We start from the raw sequence: 18,654 nt of genomic DNA on the forward strand, positions 1-18,654 counted from the left end.
TGATACTAATCTCCTTGTTCATTTCATTTTTTTCCACTAAATCTGTTCGTTTTAATTACTCTTTGGCCTTATATGAGCAAAGTCTGCAGGATACTCTTACATAAAACTTACAGGCACTAGTTTTATTGTGTGCCTTTTCCCAAATCCAAAAAATATCACAACTTGAACATCTTGAAGATACTGCGTTTATTATATGTAATTCACAATGAGACATTAGAATTATCGTATAAAAACAATCCCTCAAAATATCTAGGTTGGTTTCTTTTTTTAAAATGGTCTTGTTAGTTGCATCTGTTATTAATTGTATAAATTTGTAATTGTATGAAGATGAAAAGCTGTTTATAATTTTATTTATTTCAGTCGACTCATTTGAAAATGAAAAGACATTGGTGCATGTCAGTAATAATTTACAGAAGAACCATAAATAAGAACTCAAGGCCACACTGCCTCCCAAAATCATATGCTCACAGGTACACTACTACCAGGAACCAACAGTCAGCAATCTGCAGTGTTTTTAGAGGGGAAAAAATGGTGAAAATGTGTCCACGTTTGCAGTTTGGAGAGGGACAGTCTAGAATCTTCTGAAGATCAATGACCTTAATTTTTGGAATGTCAAGAGAGACCAAAAAATCAGATTAATATTAATATTTTGTAAGACAATATAATAATTGAAAATAGATCATCAAGTCCAGCATAAGATATTTTTAACAAACTATCAACACATTTTTAGAAATGAGGGTTCTAGAGATGTCTAAAGTTTTATCATATGTTCAGTTGTCCTATTTTTCTTTCCCACCTGTCCGTGAACCCTTATAAACAAGGGTGCTGTCCTACCCATTTTCAGTTTGAAGCACCTAGCATAATGCCTCATCTCATCCATGATAGTTACAGAATGTGTGTTTTATGAATGAATTACTTTTGTAAATGAAAAAAGTGAATTACTCCAGAGCACAAAATGTATACTGCAGATACAACCTTATGGTTACCCTGGCTGGCATTTAAGATTTCTTCTGTTACGGAAACGGCAGGCCAGTCAAGAAACAAGCACCACTCGGAGGGTTGGAGTACTCAGATGTATTATGCCTGCAGGCTCAGAGGGGCTTCTGCTCCGAAGCTCTGAGCACCTCCAAGACGTGCACATGAGGTTTTATAGGGTAAAGTACAAGCTTGGGGTATTCAGCCAATAGGCATGGAACAGCTTTAGCAGCAGCATCATCACAAAAGTGGAGGCGGGGAGGCAGCAAACCAACATTCCAAAGCCAGATATGTATCTTTGAAAACCCAGCTGGCTAGCAAAAAACATGAACAGCAAACCAACACTAATTAACCTAGATTTACAAGTTACTCTAGCAGAACTCAGATCAGTATTCCAATACTTAGATTTGTGAGTTATCTTGTTAGCCCAGCCCAGCCTCTCCTTCACATTCCTAGACTTGTGAGTTATCTTGTTAGACCAGCCCGGTTTTTCCTTCACACTTCAACATATATTTGTTAAGGACATACTGTATAGAAGGCATTGCTTTTTACACTGAGGATACAGTGGAGTGATGATCAATGCAAACTCAATCCTTGCTTTTATTGATTTTACATTGTATTGAAGGGGCGATACAAATTGAAGAGTCAAAAAATAAATGAAAAGGAAATTTCAGATAATGATATATACTGGAAGGAATTTGACAGACAGTAATAGGCCAGAGTGTTACTTAAGCCTACTTCTTGCCTATCATATCATGTGGAATGACACATCTGTGCCTTGAGTCCTTTGAATTTTAGGGAAATTGATTAAAAAAAAAAGATATCTCTTCCTTATCTGCTCAGTAGTAAAAAGTTACAAATAATATATTAATGTTATATACAATTATGCTAAAACTATGAAAGCACAATTTGAGTTTTAGTAATGTAAATATATCATCCAAATATATCATCCAAATGTCAGTAAAGGAAACCAGAACCCCCAAATCAGTTAGGGATGGTATGCCATTTGCCAAGGGGAAGCCACAGAGGAAAGTGAACCTTTTCCTTACTTCATTATCACTATCAATAGGGGGCCTCCTTTTCCATGATATAAATTTCCTGGAAGATGCTTTTCCCTACGGTCCTTAGTGTCGACTGAAATAAATGCGCAGCCTAAAAGTTGAGAGTTATGCTTTATTTGGCGGGAGGACTCAAGCCAGGATGACAGCCCCTCAGATGGCTCTGGGGGACTGCTCCCAAGAGGTAGGGGAGGAGCTAGGGTATATAGGAGTTTTACGACAGGGACCAGGTAGTTGGAACAACAAAAGATTACTTGCTAACTAAAGAAAACCAGACATCTCAAGTTAAAGAATTTAGCGCTTTTCTATGTATGGGAGGAAGCAAACATTTGGGCTCATTGAATTCATTCCTTTGACAAGCACCTCGCTATCTAGGGCCAGTATCCTGTCCTTTCTTATTCTGAGTCCCCTCAGGGTGCACCATTGTGCGTGGCTGCAGAGGCTGGGCTGCAGGCCTGTTCTCACTGAGGGGTGGCAGCAGCCGCTGATGACTTGATGACTTAAGCATTCCTTGTTTACTGATATGATTCGCAGTATTTTTCATTCACAGATGTAATATTTCCCTTTCCCCACGTATTTATAAGGTTAAATCAACATCCTTCATGTTTCTCCTCTTGACGTGTTAATCTTTTATTCTACCCCTCCCCCCTTCACCCCAAGAGCCCATTTTGCTTCACTTAAGGTATTAGTCGGTAATAGAGCAAAGGGTACAAAATGAGGTCTTATAAGTTGCAGCTGTCAGAAAAATCAGCCAGTTTTGATTGATTAATGGAAGAAAGCATCCGATTTTGCAGCGCAAAACCCAGTTGCAGTTGTTTAATGCGATTCTGTCAGCAAAGCCTTCTCAGCTGACAATCTTTATAGAACAGCCACCTGTTTTTGAGGATTACAAATACTTTATCAAAATATTTATGACATGTTTCCTCTGAAAGATGATATCTTATCCCTTTCAATAGATTAATGCCTTAAGGGTAACTGCAAAGCTAAGCAGAGAGAAAAACTTAACTTGAAAATTTATCTCAGTCAAAAACAAATCCATGCCCATTTTCCCTGATGCCACAAGGTTATTAAATTAATTTCAGCTGGAGTTGGTTTCACTTTTATTCACAAATTTAAAGTCAGATTGAACGAAGGAATAGCTTACATTTAAATGGCCAATTTGAGGTTCAAATACATCTCTCTTTTGTCAGTTGCATGTGCCCATGTAAAATAGGTAAAATTAATGAACAATTGGAAATGAGTGCTTGGAAATTAGAAGATACATTTCTTAATGTGCTGGAGAATACATCTGTAGATTTAGAAACAGAATGATTTTCTTCTTTTCTAATGAAAATTACATAAATTATATTTATCTTTTTTAAAAAAGTTTGCAACATGGTTAAGAGGAAAGAAACTTGCCCTTAGACCAAAATTTTTTTTCCACTTTGGTTGGTTTTTGCCATGAGACATTTATTTTTGAGACAAATACAGTAAAGAAAGAATACGTTGAAAGAATTATAATTAAAAGATATAAGCATTATACTCTGAATCTTTATCTAACCTTATGAAAAGTGAACTTCTAAATACATTAATATAAGTAAATGGATTTTGTCTCAGTAAATTACTTTTCTCCAGAACTTGGATTGAGTTTTAACTTTTCGTTTGTATATAGTATATGTTTTAAAAAGAAATCAACCTGAATTTGTTTTGGTTGATTTTCCCTAATATGTAGTTATTTTACTTGAGAAAAAGTCATAGACTAAGAAGGAATGTCCTTCGTTGTGGGTCAGATATTTGCCTAAGAAATCAGAAGTCGTTTTAGTTTATATGTTTGTGGTTTATTTATTTATTTATTTATTTTTATTATTTGTCTCATAGTTTAGCCCTAAAAGTATAATGATTTTAATACTTCTGTGAAGTCACCTTGGGGATCAACATAGTTGTTTTTTTTTTTAATTACAAAAGTGGAATACTGTTTAAACCTATGTGTCATTAATATAAATATTAACAGAGCTAATATGCAGTATGACTTATTTTGAAGAGTTTACAATCTGCTAAGACAGTACTGTGTTCAGCAAGAAACAGAAGACAGTATTATTGAGTTTAAGTAGTTTACAGTCTAGTTAGAATGTCTGGCATGGATAATTATGGACCCTGCGGACTGAATTTTGGATTTGGTAAGACCTGGCTTGAACACCAGCCCTCCTACACATTGGACTGTGTCTTAGAACAACTCTCCTAATTTCCTTGAGATTTAGTGTTACTTGGAGATGATTAGCATCAATGCTAAGTTGTTACTGCTGGAATTTGATGAGAAAATGGAGACCCCATGTGAAAAGAAACCTGCACAGTGATTGGCACATAGAAACTCAATCAGTATGACTTCCCTATCCTCATAGAACAAGAAAAATGTGTAATCAAGGAGTTGCAAGGAGATATAGAAAATCCAGGAGATAGGAAAATGCAAAATGTCCTAACCACTGCACTTGATAACAGAGTCATACCTATTATTGTTCCTGCTCTACATATATTTCAGTTTTTGCTGAAAAGGTGGCCTGGGCAGCCATATTGATCATATGGGGACACCCTGTCCCACAGAGGCACCCTGCAAGCCTTAATGAGTGGACTGAGTTGGACATCTGACTAAGGGATAACTCAGTCTCTCTCTGTCCCCCTTCTTCCACCTCAGCTCCATATTTGAACCAAGAGATACAACTGGGTTTTTTGTTCTTGCTATTTTGGAGTTTGTTTTTGCTTTAGGATTGAAATAAATCCATAGCAACATAGAAAGCTAAGTTATAGTTGAGCCAAAACTCTGAGTTAAAAACAATTTATCCTGAATCTGATATTCAGAGGGAAAACAGCAATACAAAACAGGAAAACTAAACCCCCCAACCCTCAAGAAACAAAAACGAAGGACCAACAAAAACAATCCCTGGGATACAGGAACAGATGGTAATTAAACTCTACCTGCCTTGGTGCCTGATGCCTGGGATTTCACTAGTTCATTCTGTCACTTCCTGTCATCCATCAATTCCATGTCTTTATGATCCTCAAGTTTACCCTTTTTTCTTGAGTTATCTTGGATGGTATCTGTTTTATGTATTTAAATAATTTCTCGTGTAATAAATTCTTTACTCTATTTTCTTTCCTAAAACTTAACTCAGAAGTTTTGGCCTCCATCACTTCAACCGATTATCTTAAATCTTTATAGGGACAAGAAGTCAATGCTTTTCTGAGGCAGTTAATTCAATCTAGTGTCTCTATTATCAAATTCTTACTTATTTCAAACTGTTTTTGTATTCACCCCAAATCCTGGGGTCTCAGCTTATCTAGCAGTAAGTTGAGAGAAGTGTAAGTGAACGTGCATTTATATGGGGGAGGAAAGTGCAGATATCCTCAAAGCAAACTGATTAACATTAAAGAATATATTTTCCAAACTGATGAAATGAAAAATCCAAATAAACACCATGGATAGTGCCAAATAAATCTAATTTTTAATGGTTCTTGCTGTTTTACTGATCTCAGCCTTCCTCATTAACACATCTAAAAATATCTTGAGAAGTGTATGATTACCATCTTAATGGTAGGACTTTAGTGTATTAAAAATATCTAGAACTCTACAAGAGCTAAAGGAAAATGTTGCAATGAAAACAGGGCTCTGGTCAGGAATGAGATTATTAGTCATTCATTTGCAATGCAAATATTTCTCCCATTTGTGTAACACCCATCAGATAGATAGCACATTTACTGTTGATTGTCTTTGTCTTTCACTTTACCAAACACTGACAATTTAAAGAAAAGAAGAATGCTGAAATAGCTTCCTTTTAAGGCAAGGTAAGAAGACCTTGCATGACTTTCTGGCTTAAGTAGAATTTTTCCAACTTTTCAAGCCTCCAATGGTTTGCAAAACACAAGTAACTTTTTCTCCTTTTTTTTTTCCCCCTTATCTTTTTTTTTCTTTAAATCTCTCTTCCATTCTTTCAAGGCTTTTTATTCAGTAGTGTAGTAAGACATATATTAAAATTTCAATTGCTTTTCTTTTCCTACTTGGTAGAAATAGCCATAAATGGCCCTAAACTGAAAATATTATTGGAGATGTGATTCTATTTACTGATGTTTTTGCTGTGATGTTCCTGACCAATAACAGAGTCAATCTTAAGAGTGCAAAAAGGTCTTAAGTCTCATAGATCTCCTTATAAGCCTTTTAAAAATTTTTTGCACTGTAGTTTGTACTCAAAAATGAATTAGACAAGGCAATTTTTTTCATGCTTGCTTCAAATAATTTATTCAAAGCTAGAATGGATGATCCAAAGGTCACAGCCAGCCTGCCCAAGCTTGCCTTTAAACTCCAGGAGTTCATAAACCTAGAGCTGTTTTTGGTTTTGTTTTTTTTTTAAATTCCTGAAGGAATATTTAGATCATAGTCCTAGTACAGACACATTTTCTTTCCTGAGAAAAGTACAGAATTATAGCAACAGTATCCATTTTTTCACCTTCATGAAACTACTTGATTTATAATTTTTCTTAAAGAAAATTATTCTTTTTTTCATTAAAACTATATTTTTTAAGCTACCGGTTGTGGCTCAGAATTGTATCATGAAATCAGTGTATTCAATGAAATAAGTATCCAAAATAATAACGGTAGATTAAAATACAGTATATATAATAACATACAATATAACACTGTTAAAGTTGTCGACTGAAATAAATGCACAGCCTAAAAGTTGAGAGTTATGTTTCATTTGGCGGACATTTCTGAGGACGCAAACCCCTTGGAGCCTGGGATGACAGCCTCTCAGATGGCTCTGAGGGACTGCTCCCAAGAGGTAGGGGAGGAGCTAGGATATACAGGAGCTTTACAACAGAGACCAGGTAGTTGGAACAACAAAAGATTACTTGTTAACTAAAGAAAACCAGGCATCTCAAGTTAAAGAATTTAGTGCTTGTCTATGGTTGGGAGGAAGCAAACATTTGGACTCATTGAATCCATTCCTTTGACAAGCATCTCGCTTTCTAGGGCCAGTATCCTGTCCTTTCTTTCTTATCCTGAGTCCCCTCAGAGGGCACCATTGTGAGTGGCTGCAGAGGCTGGGCTGCAGGCTGGTCTTTACTGGGGGGTGGAGGCAGCCGCTGATGACTTGATGGCTTCAGCAGTCTTTGTTTACTGATAGGGTTTGCAGTATTTTTCATTCACAAGTATTCATTACACATAGTGAAAGAAAGTATTGTGATGCGAGTTTTGCTTTCTTTGTGTATGTAACTGTGTGTGTGTGTGTGTGTTGGGTTATGATGCAAAATATATTTTTGACTATGTTTCTATCGCAGTTTGTTTAATACATTACCCAAATTAAGTGGCTTAAAGCAACAGTAATCTTTTATTATCCCTCAGAATTCCTATGATCAGGATTTTAGGCAGAATGTAAGTTATCTCTGCCCTATGATGTCTGTGACCTCAGCTAAAGACCTGAAGGCTGACGTCAGCCCTCACTTAAAGGCCCATTCACTCTCATGCTTTGCACTTGATACTTGGACGTCCTGATGGTCTAACTTGGGCCGTCAGCCTGAACACCTGTATGCGGCCTCACCGTGCGACAGAGGTTTCCTCACCAGCTGGTGGCTTGGTTCCCAGGGCAACCATTGCAATAGAGTGAGGAACATAAGCAGCATTGCTCTCAGTAGTCCAGCCTCAGAAATCACAAAATGATGCAGTCTCACTTCCATTCCATCCTGTTAGTTAACACAGTTATAAAGTTCCACTGAGATTCCAGGGGACTGAACATGGATTCCTCCTCTCCACTGAAGAATGTCAAGCTCATTCTATAAAACAAGCACCAGCATCAGAATGTATATTTGTTTGCCCATGGTTGGAAAATAAAATGTGCTGCCACAGTGTTATTGTCAGAAATATTGAAAACTACTTGGTCCTTGGTGACAACATTTGGGATATTAGATGTTGAATATTTTATGAGACATGAAGAGACTTACATTGAAGGAAACCCATCAAAATTCATGGCCATTAATCTAGAAGACACGAAGGAAAACAGTTTAAACGTAGGGAGGAGAAGGAGGATTGTGATAAACATCATGGAATCTCAAGCCCTAGGAGATGTATGGTGGTGAAAACAGACGTGGCATCTTAATTTCTCTTCTTTTTTAAAATGGTGCGCTTCATACATAACCAGGCCAATGGGAAGTTCAGAATTTTAAATTAATTAATTCATATGCAACTTGTATAATAATTGATTACTTATTCACCTCCAGGCATTATTCTAGGCACTGGAGTGGATATTTAGTTAAATAAAACAAAACAGCTGCCCTTAGGGAACATACAGCTTAATCAGGAGAAGTACTTACATACATGCCATTTCAACGTACCAAGCTGAAATAGGGATACTTGCAGGGTGTTACGCATGTTCAGAGAAAAAAGGTGACTGATTCTGGCTGATGGTTGGTAAAGACTTTACAGAAGAGGTGCTTTTTGGATTGCATCTTGATATGTTCTTGATATAATAAGTTATTTCATACAATGATTATAGGTTATTTTACCTCAGTCCCGTGGGAAAATAGTATCCATAGATGTCAGGGTTGAAATAAAACTAGCAAGTTAGTATAGGAAGAGGCTAATTCTCATGTTGGTTAAAGAGTCAGGTTCAAACTCTGGCTGTGCCTTGGGGGACGTTGGGCATTGGGTAAATTACAGAACCCCCCTATGCTTCAGGTTTTTGCCTGAAAAATAAGAAAAAATAGCAAAGTCTGCATCATAACACTGTCATGAGGACTGAAGGAGACAGTATTTGTGCAGTGAGTATGCTGGTTTCTGGTCACTAAAGCAGCCTACTAGGATTACTAGCACAACAATTATTATTACTATCATTGTGTAGCTGGGGAGAAATTCTGTATAGTTGATCAGAACTAAGCTTGTTTAGCAAAAGTTAAGCTAAAGGTATAGTCATTTCAGATATCATCATCATTAAAAGACACATAGAATAAGAGGAATGAAAAAAAGAGTCAATCATGTTGAATTGCTGCGTTTCTTTCACACTGTAGCACCGAGCACAGTAAACACTGTGTCGTCCATGTTTATTACGTGTTTATTTAAGGTTTCTAACATATGCCTCTAACAATGAGATTTAAACCACAGAAGCAGACCCGGTAGGAAACGTGTATTGTATTAAGAGACTGATTGTAAATAATTTGCTATTGAGATTCAGGGTTGGTAATCAAGTCTGGATTCCTGCTGGTAAGGTAGGCATTCAGGAAGCACTTGAAACTCTTTGGCAGGGCTAAAACTGCTATCTATAGGCAGCTTTCTTTCTTTCCCCATTTTAAAAAAACTGAATTATACTTGACATAAAACGTGTGTAAATTTAAGATATACAGCAAATCAACTTGCTGAATTTTTATATTGTAATGTGATTGCCATTGTAGCAATAATTAGCACCGTTATTCACAATAGCCAAGATATAGAAACAACCTAAGTACCCATCAACAGATGAATAGGTAAAGATGTGTATTTTACACACAGACACACACACACAAACATAGTGGAATATTATTCAGCCACGAGAAAGGATAACATCCTACTATTTGCAACCATGTGAATGGAACTTGAGCACATTATTCTAACTGAAACAAGTCAGACAGAGAAAGATGTGCAGAGTTGTTAATCAGGGAAGCATCAGCTCCATTGTTAAGGACTTTTAACTGATTGGATCAGGCCCACCTAGATTATCTAGGACAATTCCCCTTACTTAAGCTTTGTAATGGTGTCACCTTAATCATATCTGCAAAATACATTCATATAGCCACCTAGATTCGTGTTTGACTGAATAACTGGCGACTATAGCCTAGCCAGACTGACCCAAAAAAAGACCATCACAGTGCCTGATTGTTTATTTTCTCTCTTATGTATGTGACTCTATCCCCACCCCCTATAACATTCCCTGGGCTCTAGCACAAACTCAAAAATATTTGTGAAGTGAATAGAGAAATGCATTTACTGTCATGCTATGTGGCATCTAATAAGCCTTGCAGAGGACTTTGAAACAGCCTACAAGCAAATGCAAACCAGAAAATATTTTTAGGTCAAATAATACTTTTATGAATTTTTGGGGGGAAGAGGGGGAGAAAAAATTCTGTTAGCAGTACAGAACACTTACTATAATGAGAGATGACCTCCAGGAAGAACCATGGAGAGGATGCTGAATTCATGCAGTTGAGAGGAAATGGATCGACAAACTAGGCAACAGAGCAAATGGGGATATAGGACATATCTGATAGAATTCTGAAAGAGATGGTAAGAATTTGTTTGCTGCAGAGAAAGGAAAAAAAGAAGATAATCTTCAGCCAGTAACTGCTGTTTATTATGGGAGAGTCATGAACTAGGAATACACAAGGTGTACTTTCTTCACATGAAAGGACAAATGACATTATTCTCCAGTTTCAGCACCTTAAGAAGGTGATGTTGGACAGATACACAACAGATATATTACTGACTCTTAGTTATAGGCAAACTTGTAGTGTTAGTGTGAAATGTAGGAATGCAATTAATAGGAAACTCACCAGCATACATGTTGATAGTTTATTTGTATGGATGTCAAAACTTAACATTATTAGTCACACTGGTAAATGATCACTCTATGAAGATGCTGTATGACCTTTTAAAAATACTGAGATCTTATTGCTATTTCCATGTTGTTCTTGTCCGATGGTTTATTAATTGGTGCAGCTGTTTGTTCTACATAATTTAGTTAGTATTTAAGTGCACTGGTACCCTGGGATTGTTAAAGCAAAAGAAGCAATTAAAAACAATAAGAACAATAAAAGAATAATTACTGGAATCAGAGAATATGGTGGTGTTTTAATAGTATTCTGTTTTTTTTTAGGATTCTTTCATGTCGTTCTATATCTACTTTTTTTCCCTCTACTATGTCAGTTTCTTTAAGAACCAGGGAATAAAAATATACACTATATGAAAGAATGTGTAAGTGCTACTTACATACCCATGACTGTTCTTCAGCTATATTGTCTTGTTACACCAATGTTCGTTCCAAATGTTCTTAAAAACCACTAATGCCTATATGCTGCATCTTCTTTATCCATTCATCTATTGATGTGCACTTATTGCTTAGATATGTGCTTCCATATCTTAGCAATTATAAATAATGTTGCTGTTAATAACGGGGTGTATGTATCTTTTTGAATCAATTCTTATTTTGTGGTTGGCTTTATTCCTTTGACAACTATGTAAGTTTAAAAAGCTAAAACTCTAAATGCTCTTAGAAACAATGAGCAGTACATATATGTAAATTTTTTTAAAGTACAGTGTACTGTGTATATGTATTTACATACAATAGATTGTATGTATGTAGTCAAATTGTAACAATTCTACCTAATAAAATGAAAAATGAAGAAAACTAATAATGCAGAAAAATCTGTCAACACCAATATATACAGGCTTTTTACGTAAAGATGCAATTCATAAACAATCTTCATGTTATACAAATTTACAGATACATGTTTTGAAGTGTACTATATTGCAAGATGCCATATCTTTGGTAAATAAATTGGTCAAATAAGTTTTGAAAACACAGGATTAAATAAATTTGTATAGTTTTTTTTATTGGAAGATTTGTCCTAGTATATAGTACATCAGTATACATCCTGAGTGTTCAGAATAAAGAACATAGCATGAAAAATTCACTCATTTTATTTGACTAAATTACATTTCTGTATTTTGATATTCTGAGTAGTTGAGAGATAAAGCAAGATTATCTCTTGAAGACTGGCTTCTTGTTTAAGATGGCTTACTGAACACAAGTACTTATTGCTCCTCCTTCTTATTGAAATATTCTAACTTGAAATGATCTAGTCAGAATAAAAATAATATATTTCAGATATTGTGCTACAAATTTTAGGAGGACATCATCAACAGAAGAGAAATAAGAGGAATTTCCTAGGTGATGTAAGATGTGTAAAGATCACATTAAAAAAAAATTTCCAAAGGAATTAGAAAGCAGAGATCTTATGTAGGTCAAAGAAAGGAGCATTTAAAAAAAAAAAACTGTATGTGTTTTCCCAGTAGAGAGTCAAAATAGTTGAAAGATCAGGTTTGTGTATACAAGTCATGGAATGGACATTAGGGTAGACAATTAAGAATTCATTAAAAATCTCTTGTTTCTAAAGCAATGAAAATAACATTAAGTATTTGCCTTCAAACTAAAGCTGTGATTGAATTTATCAGGGTTCGGTCAGGAAAGCAGAAACCACTGTTTATACTGCATGTATAAAGGGTTTAAATTAAAGGAAGGGGCTGACCATGACTTTGGAAGAGCTGAGGGTACAAAGGTCATAGAAGCTGCTTCCAAAAGTCAACATTTGATACTGAAGATCTTAACTTGCATCATCACAGGGAATAGTTCTTTAATAGTTTGCCTGGGACTTAGTGCAATTCTGAAGAATCTCTGCAAAGCTCCCAGATCATACTCTGCCACATGACTGGGTGATTCTCAAGGGCTTTCTGGAATGTTGCTGGGAATGTCTTCCAGGTGTCTGACTGGAGACATAATGGAATTATGGAGAATAATGGAAACTGTATCATTCTAACTGCCTTTCCAGTCTTGAGCAAGCTCCTCTCATTAGCAAACTCTGATTGGGAAGCATACAGGAATAGGAGTTCTGTGAAATATTGTTCTAAAGCACAGACGGCAGCCATGTTCTGCCAGATGAGCAAAGGGAGCCCAACAAAGTAGTTGTCTAAACAAAATTTGGATTGATTTGGGAGATTCATAGTGTGGATGCCAGGAATTGATTTACACAAATAATAGACCCCCAAAAGGACCTAGACAAAACCATATTGAGGTATAAGCAACTTCACTCTAGGAAAAGCCTGTTTCTGTATTTCTCTTTTTCACCTCAAATCTTTGCCACCACCTCTGGTGCCAGACTCTTCTAATCAAAATCTAAGATCATTGTGAAGAGGTTAGCAGTTAACTGTTGGGTTAAAGAAATACAGTCTAGCTCTCAGTACTATATGAAGGGTCTACAGAGAAATAGAGCCCCCAGTAGAATGTGGGTGTGTTTAGTTGAATCTTAAACAACACGGATTTGAACTGTGCTAGTCCACTTATGCGAGGATTTTCTTCAGTAGTAAATGCTACAGTACTACACAATCCACGGTTGGTTGAGACGCAGAACCACAGATATGGAGGATACAGAGGATATGTGTATATGGACCACTGTCTACAAATTATATGAGGATTTTCCACTGTGTGGAGGCTCGGTGCCCTAACCCCCGCATTATGCAAGGGTCACCTGAGTGTGCGTGTGTTCATTAGTTATGAGGAACTGGCTCACTCAGCTATGGAGGCTGAGAGTCCCCTGATCTTCTATCTGCAGGCTGGAGGCCCAAGAAACCAGTGGTGTCATGCAGTCTGAGTCCAAAGGCCTGAGTACCAGGGGAGCTGATGGTATAAATCCCAGTCTAGGAGCAGGAGAAGAGATGAGATGTTCCAGGTCAAGCAGCAAAGTAGAAAAGGGAGTGAATTATTCCTTCTTCAGCCTTTTGTTCTATTCAGACTCTCAACACATTGGAGGATGCCCGCCCACATGGGGGGCAGAATTTGTTTTACTGAGTCCACTGATTCAAATGGTCATCCCATTCAGAAACACCCTCACAGACACACCCAGAAATAATGTTTCATCAGGGTACCCTGTAGCAGGGAAGCTGACATACAAAATTAGCCATCACAAATACTAATGAATTAGAAACAAGAATGAGAAAATATTTCAGATAAAAAGACCATGAGAGAAATTCCTTAACAAAGGGAAATAATATCCCTTGTGGAAACAGTTAATATCTGCAAAGAAAACATAAAATGCTATTAGAAGTAACTGCAAATAGGATCATTTCACAAATTAGCAAGAATATTACATGTATAAAAGCCAATTGAAAGAAAGTTTTTCTTTCTTTTTATTTAACATTTTTAAGAAAAATTTAATTAATTACTATTTAATAATATTACTGAATAAAATAATCAACAAATTATTTTAAAAAGAAGAAAGGAAGAGCAAGTTACATGTGTATAAAAAGTTACATACTGGCCTGGCACATTTCAACTGTAATTATGCTAGAAAGTAGTGAGACAAGCTTTTTTAAAGGTTATAAGATAAATAAATGATTTTTCCCAAATTCACCCAACTACTTAATGGGTTCAATAACAAGTGGTCTGCTCCTAGAACCCATGATCCATTGTGTGACGCATCTGCTTAATTTTTCAAGAAGGTGTTGCCTGAAGATCGGCCCCCGTCCCTGTGGAGCCAAATAACCCAGAGACAAGGTCTTAGAGCTTAGAACAAAAGATGTAGTTTTATTGCTTTGCCAGGCAAAGTGGACTCCCAGCAGGCTAGTGCCTTCAAAACTGTGAGCCCCCCTTGGGGAGGGGGTGAGATGGCTATACAGCCATAGCTCAAACAATAAAGCATCGATAACGATCAACAGAATCATTTTCTCATCAGAAGACTTAGAATGGCATTATGATGCCTTTGGGAAACCAATTCTGTAGAGGCTACTGGTTGTCACGTTTTGATCTCTAAAGCACTCAGGGTGTGGTCTTCTTGGTAATTCAGGCTATTTTGTAAGGTTACAGTCCTCTGACCTCCTTGCAGAAGGACTCAGAGACCAAGCATGATTATTACTTTCAATGACTGGAATAAAGTAGAAAACAGTAAGACCAATAGCTTTAGTTTTAACAATGGGCCTAGAACTGTGAGTAGCAACCTGTCAGTCAGGTCAGTTGACCGTTTAAGGGCGAGCGTAAGAATTAGCAATCTGTTAGCCTAAGTGTGGCCACTTTATTAATCCTCCTTCAAAGGCAGTAAGTTGGAACAATAAGGACGAGTAGTGGCAAGAATCTGTTATGACATCACAATTATTGATGTTCTGGCATGAGACATGACAGCAGAGGTACTGCACGATCAGACAGTACAGTAATATAATTACACCATCTTTGGGACATATCAAGGAAGAGTAAATGTGTTTGGTGTAGCATCTGTCTGTCAATCATCTGTCTGATCTATCTGAAAGTTTTTTGCCAATGAGGATCAGATTGTAAAATAATTTGCAAATTCAGAATGATAAATAAAATGGTGAGTGACATTGATAGATAAATGTAGTACTTATCAAATTTTACTTTTCAATAAAATTAAACACATGTACAGTGATATAACAAGGTTGTAAACTACCTGTTTGGAACTGACAAAATAGAGGAAAAAAAGCCTCAGATTCAGCATCCATTTTTCTATATAAAGTAAGACAATAACCCAGAAGGACAATTTTTATTATCTTATTTGATTTCCTGTTGCATTGTTTTATTTTGCCAGGATCCACGCTATTAACGAAATCCAGAGGCACCGCCCGTCCATAGAAGGAGTTGTAGCAACTCATCAATGACATAACCAGAGACAGGAGAAAGGAAAGTGGTGTTAGGCCTTCAGTGTACAATTTTACCAAAGAAAAAGGAAAGAATAATAAGGGAGTGGTGCTCCCGAAATAAAAGTTCAGAAACGTGGGCAGTGTGTGAATAACAGCAAGGCTAGATGACACTTGAAGGAAAAGCAACAGCTAAGCAGTGGCTGCTATTAACATTGTAAATGTCAAAGTTTTCCCCAAGAAGTTCATTCTTTACTGACTTTTGGAGGGTGGGGAAGACTCTGTGCCATTTCTTTCCATTTTTTTTTTAAATGTGACCTTGGCCTTTGGGCAATGTCTACAGATAACAAGAGGTTCCTCCTTCTTTCTGCACAGTCACACTTGCTTTTCACCTCTGTGTACAGGAGCTGGTTTGCAGGGGAGCTGCTGGCTGTCTTCTTGTTTGCCTGCTTCTGTGATCAGTGGTCATGCAGCTCCTACGTTGTGAAGGCCACTTCTGTGTAGGGTAATGTGCCTGTCACCTGCTGCTCACTGAAACCTCTCTTGGCTGAGCTAAGTGAGCACAGGGGTTGTGAACATTTATTTTCAGTAATAACAAAAATAAGGACTTGGCGCGTACATGGTGATTTGCGGCTTATCATGGTCCACTTTCACATTGGCGTCTCTTTCCTCTGGCATGGTATGTTCCTGGATAGATCGAGGTTGCTTGTTTCACTGATCTGTGAGATGAAACACGAGCTCTGTGGTAGACATCCTGGGTATTGTCTGCATCAACATCACTGCATTCTCAGCATCTAGGGATTCATCCATTTAGCTGTCTTATTATTCATGCGGTTCTTACCAAGTGCAATATTAGGTCCTGTTGATATAACTCAAAAGTAGACAAAACACCTTCCCTCGTGGTTCTTACATTCAAGTAGAGATTATAGATTTTTAGTAAAAAACTATTTACAAGTTTAGAATGAATAAAATACATTGAGGAGTTGAAGAGTTGAGTTAGGCTAAATTCGTCATAAAATGAGCATTACGCCCATGACAAGTCATATACACACCCATATTCTCTACATGATTCTATCAAGAGATAAGGCATACTTGATACAGAATTCAGAATTCCAAATTATTTAATGGAAATTATTAAATATGTTCTTATAAGGGTATGTTTAGTGCTCTCCCCAAACGTGTATGAGAGAGAGAGAGAGTGTGAGTTTAAGTGTGTGTGTTGGGGGGGGGGTTATTATGCAAGAAAGGGTAGCACTTTAAAGTCTTTGATCATGGACTCTGGTATGAATATTGTTTCTAAGAGCTACTTATTAGGTTGCTTAACATTGTATCTTTACCCTCTCTAAAACACGTTTCTCTCTGTAAAAGGGGTTGATACAAGTAATTCTCATAATCAGATGAAACAAAGTGTAGCTCATTTGGCATGCAATAGGACTAACTGTGACTATGTATTATATTATAGGGGTGGCTGCTGTTTTGTTAGCACATCTGTGCCGTGTATTAACGTCACTCCATCCCCACCCCTTTCAAACGCATCACTGCTTGTTTGAGGTAGTTCACGAGCGCATATTGGTTGGCATCACTTTTCTACAGCTTTGGTGGCATAATTTTTTTCAGGTTAATTTGTGATCTTATCTCAACCGATTTGTTTCATATGTATGAATATATACTGATGCATATGTTATTATATATGGGCTGGAGAACCCACATGAGGCTAGAGAATGATGAGTTCACCAAGTCCTCCCTCCTTTTCTTCATGGCAGATGGTCAGGCAAGTGGTCTCATCTTCCTGGCACTTACGTAGGGCCATGCGCCTGGGTTCTGACACCAGTACCACATAGCAGAAGGGACATGTGCTACCTCCAGACCTGGGACATAAAGGAAAAAAAAAAAACACATTAATTATTTCACAATATATACACATATCAAAACATGTTGTACACCTGACACTAATATAATGTTATACGTCAGCAGTTATATCCCAGTTAAAACACACACACACACAATCCATCTGGATTATGGCTCGTGACTGAATTCAGTCGGTGGAGGGGAGGTCTACTGGGCCCTGGCAAATACCTAGAGGGAAAATCCTTGCATAACTTCAGGCTTGGAGCCTCTTCCTCCTCCTGCACTGAATGAGCCATGAGTACTTTCTTTATGATAAACCATTGACGTTTTGGAGTTTTCTGAAATGTGGGTGTGTTTATAACTGTACAGCCTTCCCTGTATTATTTCTCCAGAGACAGAGAGATTATAAGCATTAAGGACAGTCTGATTTTTTTTTTCCCACTGTAATCACAATAATTTCTGTGGGCCTATCCCTGGCAATAGATGTAACAGCCAAAAGGTAAAGTGTCACCTCTGTAGAGAAATTGTTCTTAATAAGGAGGAGAAGAACACAGAGACTAAAGGAACCAGAGACGGGTTTTTCAATTTGTTAAATTAGAAACACCAGCTCTCTGCGAGAGAAGGAGACTCAGCACAATGAAGATTTGACATTTTTGTCCAAGCAAGAGATGGATGTAGATATCGATATGGATGTAAGTATCAAGATATAAACACACGCATTTCACACATATAATTTTTTTCCTGATATTTTCAACTGGTGTTACCGTTTTAATAAACTCATTTCCCCTTGGCATGCACAGACTTGTAACCTACCAATGTTAAGTGTACTGGAGTCATAATTATGGAGCTAAAGAATTTGCATCTCACTTTCCTTGGGTCGGATATGTTACGGTTTTCTGATGGGTCCTGTATGGGAGATGTGTGAGACTTTTGATAATCTAGCCTTGAGCACAAAACACAACTAATTAACGGAGATGAGGAACTGTATGGGATTGATTAAATTATAATGTTGTCATTGTACAGCTCTGCAGGCAAAAATAACGTGTAGGGAACAAGAGGTGAACTATTCTGAAAGAAACATGCCACAGTCTTCTTTTACTTGAATATGAATGTGAATGCCATCTCAGTTTTTAGAAAGGCGTTCTGGATGATGGGGATTTAGCTGAGCAATACTTATGAACTGAAATGCCCATAGATTAATGGAATCTGTTCAAGATTCATGGGACTGAATAGGGCAATAATATCCTAAAATAAATGGATTATTTCACTGACTTACATTCCAATTTATGGTCCAGAGACTTTCATACTACTAAATATAAATACTCTGATAATTACTAAATGTGCTTTGATAAAAATTAGGTA

At 37.0% G+C, this 18,654-nt stretch overlaps 1 long non-coding RNA gene across 1 annotated transcript; it reads left to right on the top strand.

Annotated features, from left to right (window-relative positions):
• The first annotated feature begins 15,014 nt into the window (after nt 1-15,014).
• LOC140699015 (uncharacterized) lies at nt 15,015-15,583 on the top strand. Its single transcript, XR_012077043.1, has 2 exons — nt 15,015-15,161; nt 15,396-15,583. It is a non-coding gene; the product is annotated as an uncharacterized lncRNA (long non-coding RNA).
• The last annotated feature ends 3,071 nt before the right edge of the window (nt 15,584-18,654 follow it).

The sequence above is a fragment of the Vicugna pacos genome, chromosome 10 (genome assembly GCF_048564905.1).
Source record: "Vicugna pacos chromosome 10, VicPac4, whole genome shotgun sequence".
Lineage (NCBI taxonomy): Eukaryota > Metazoa > Chordata > Mammalia > Artiodactyla > Camelidae > Vicugna > Vicugna pacos.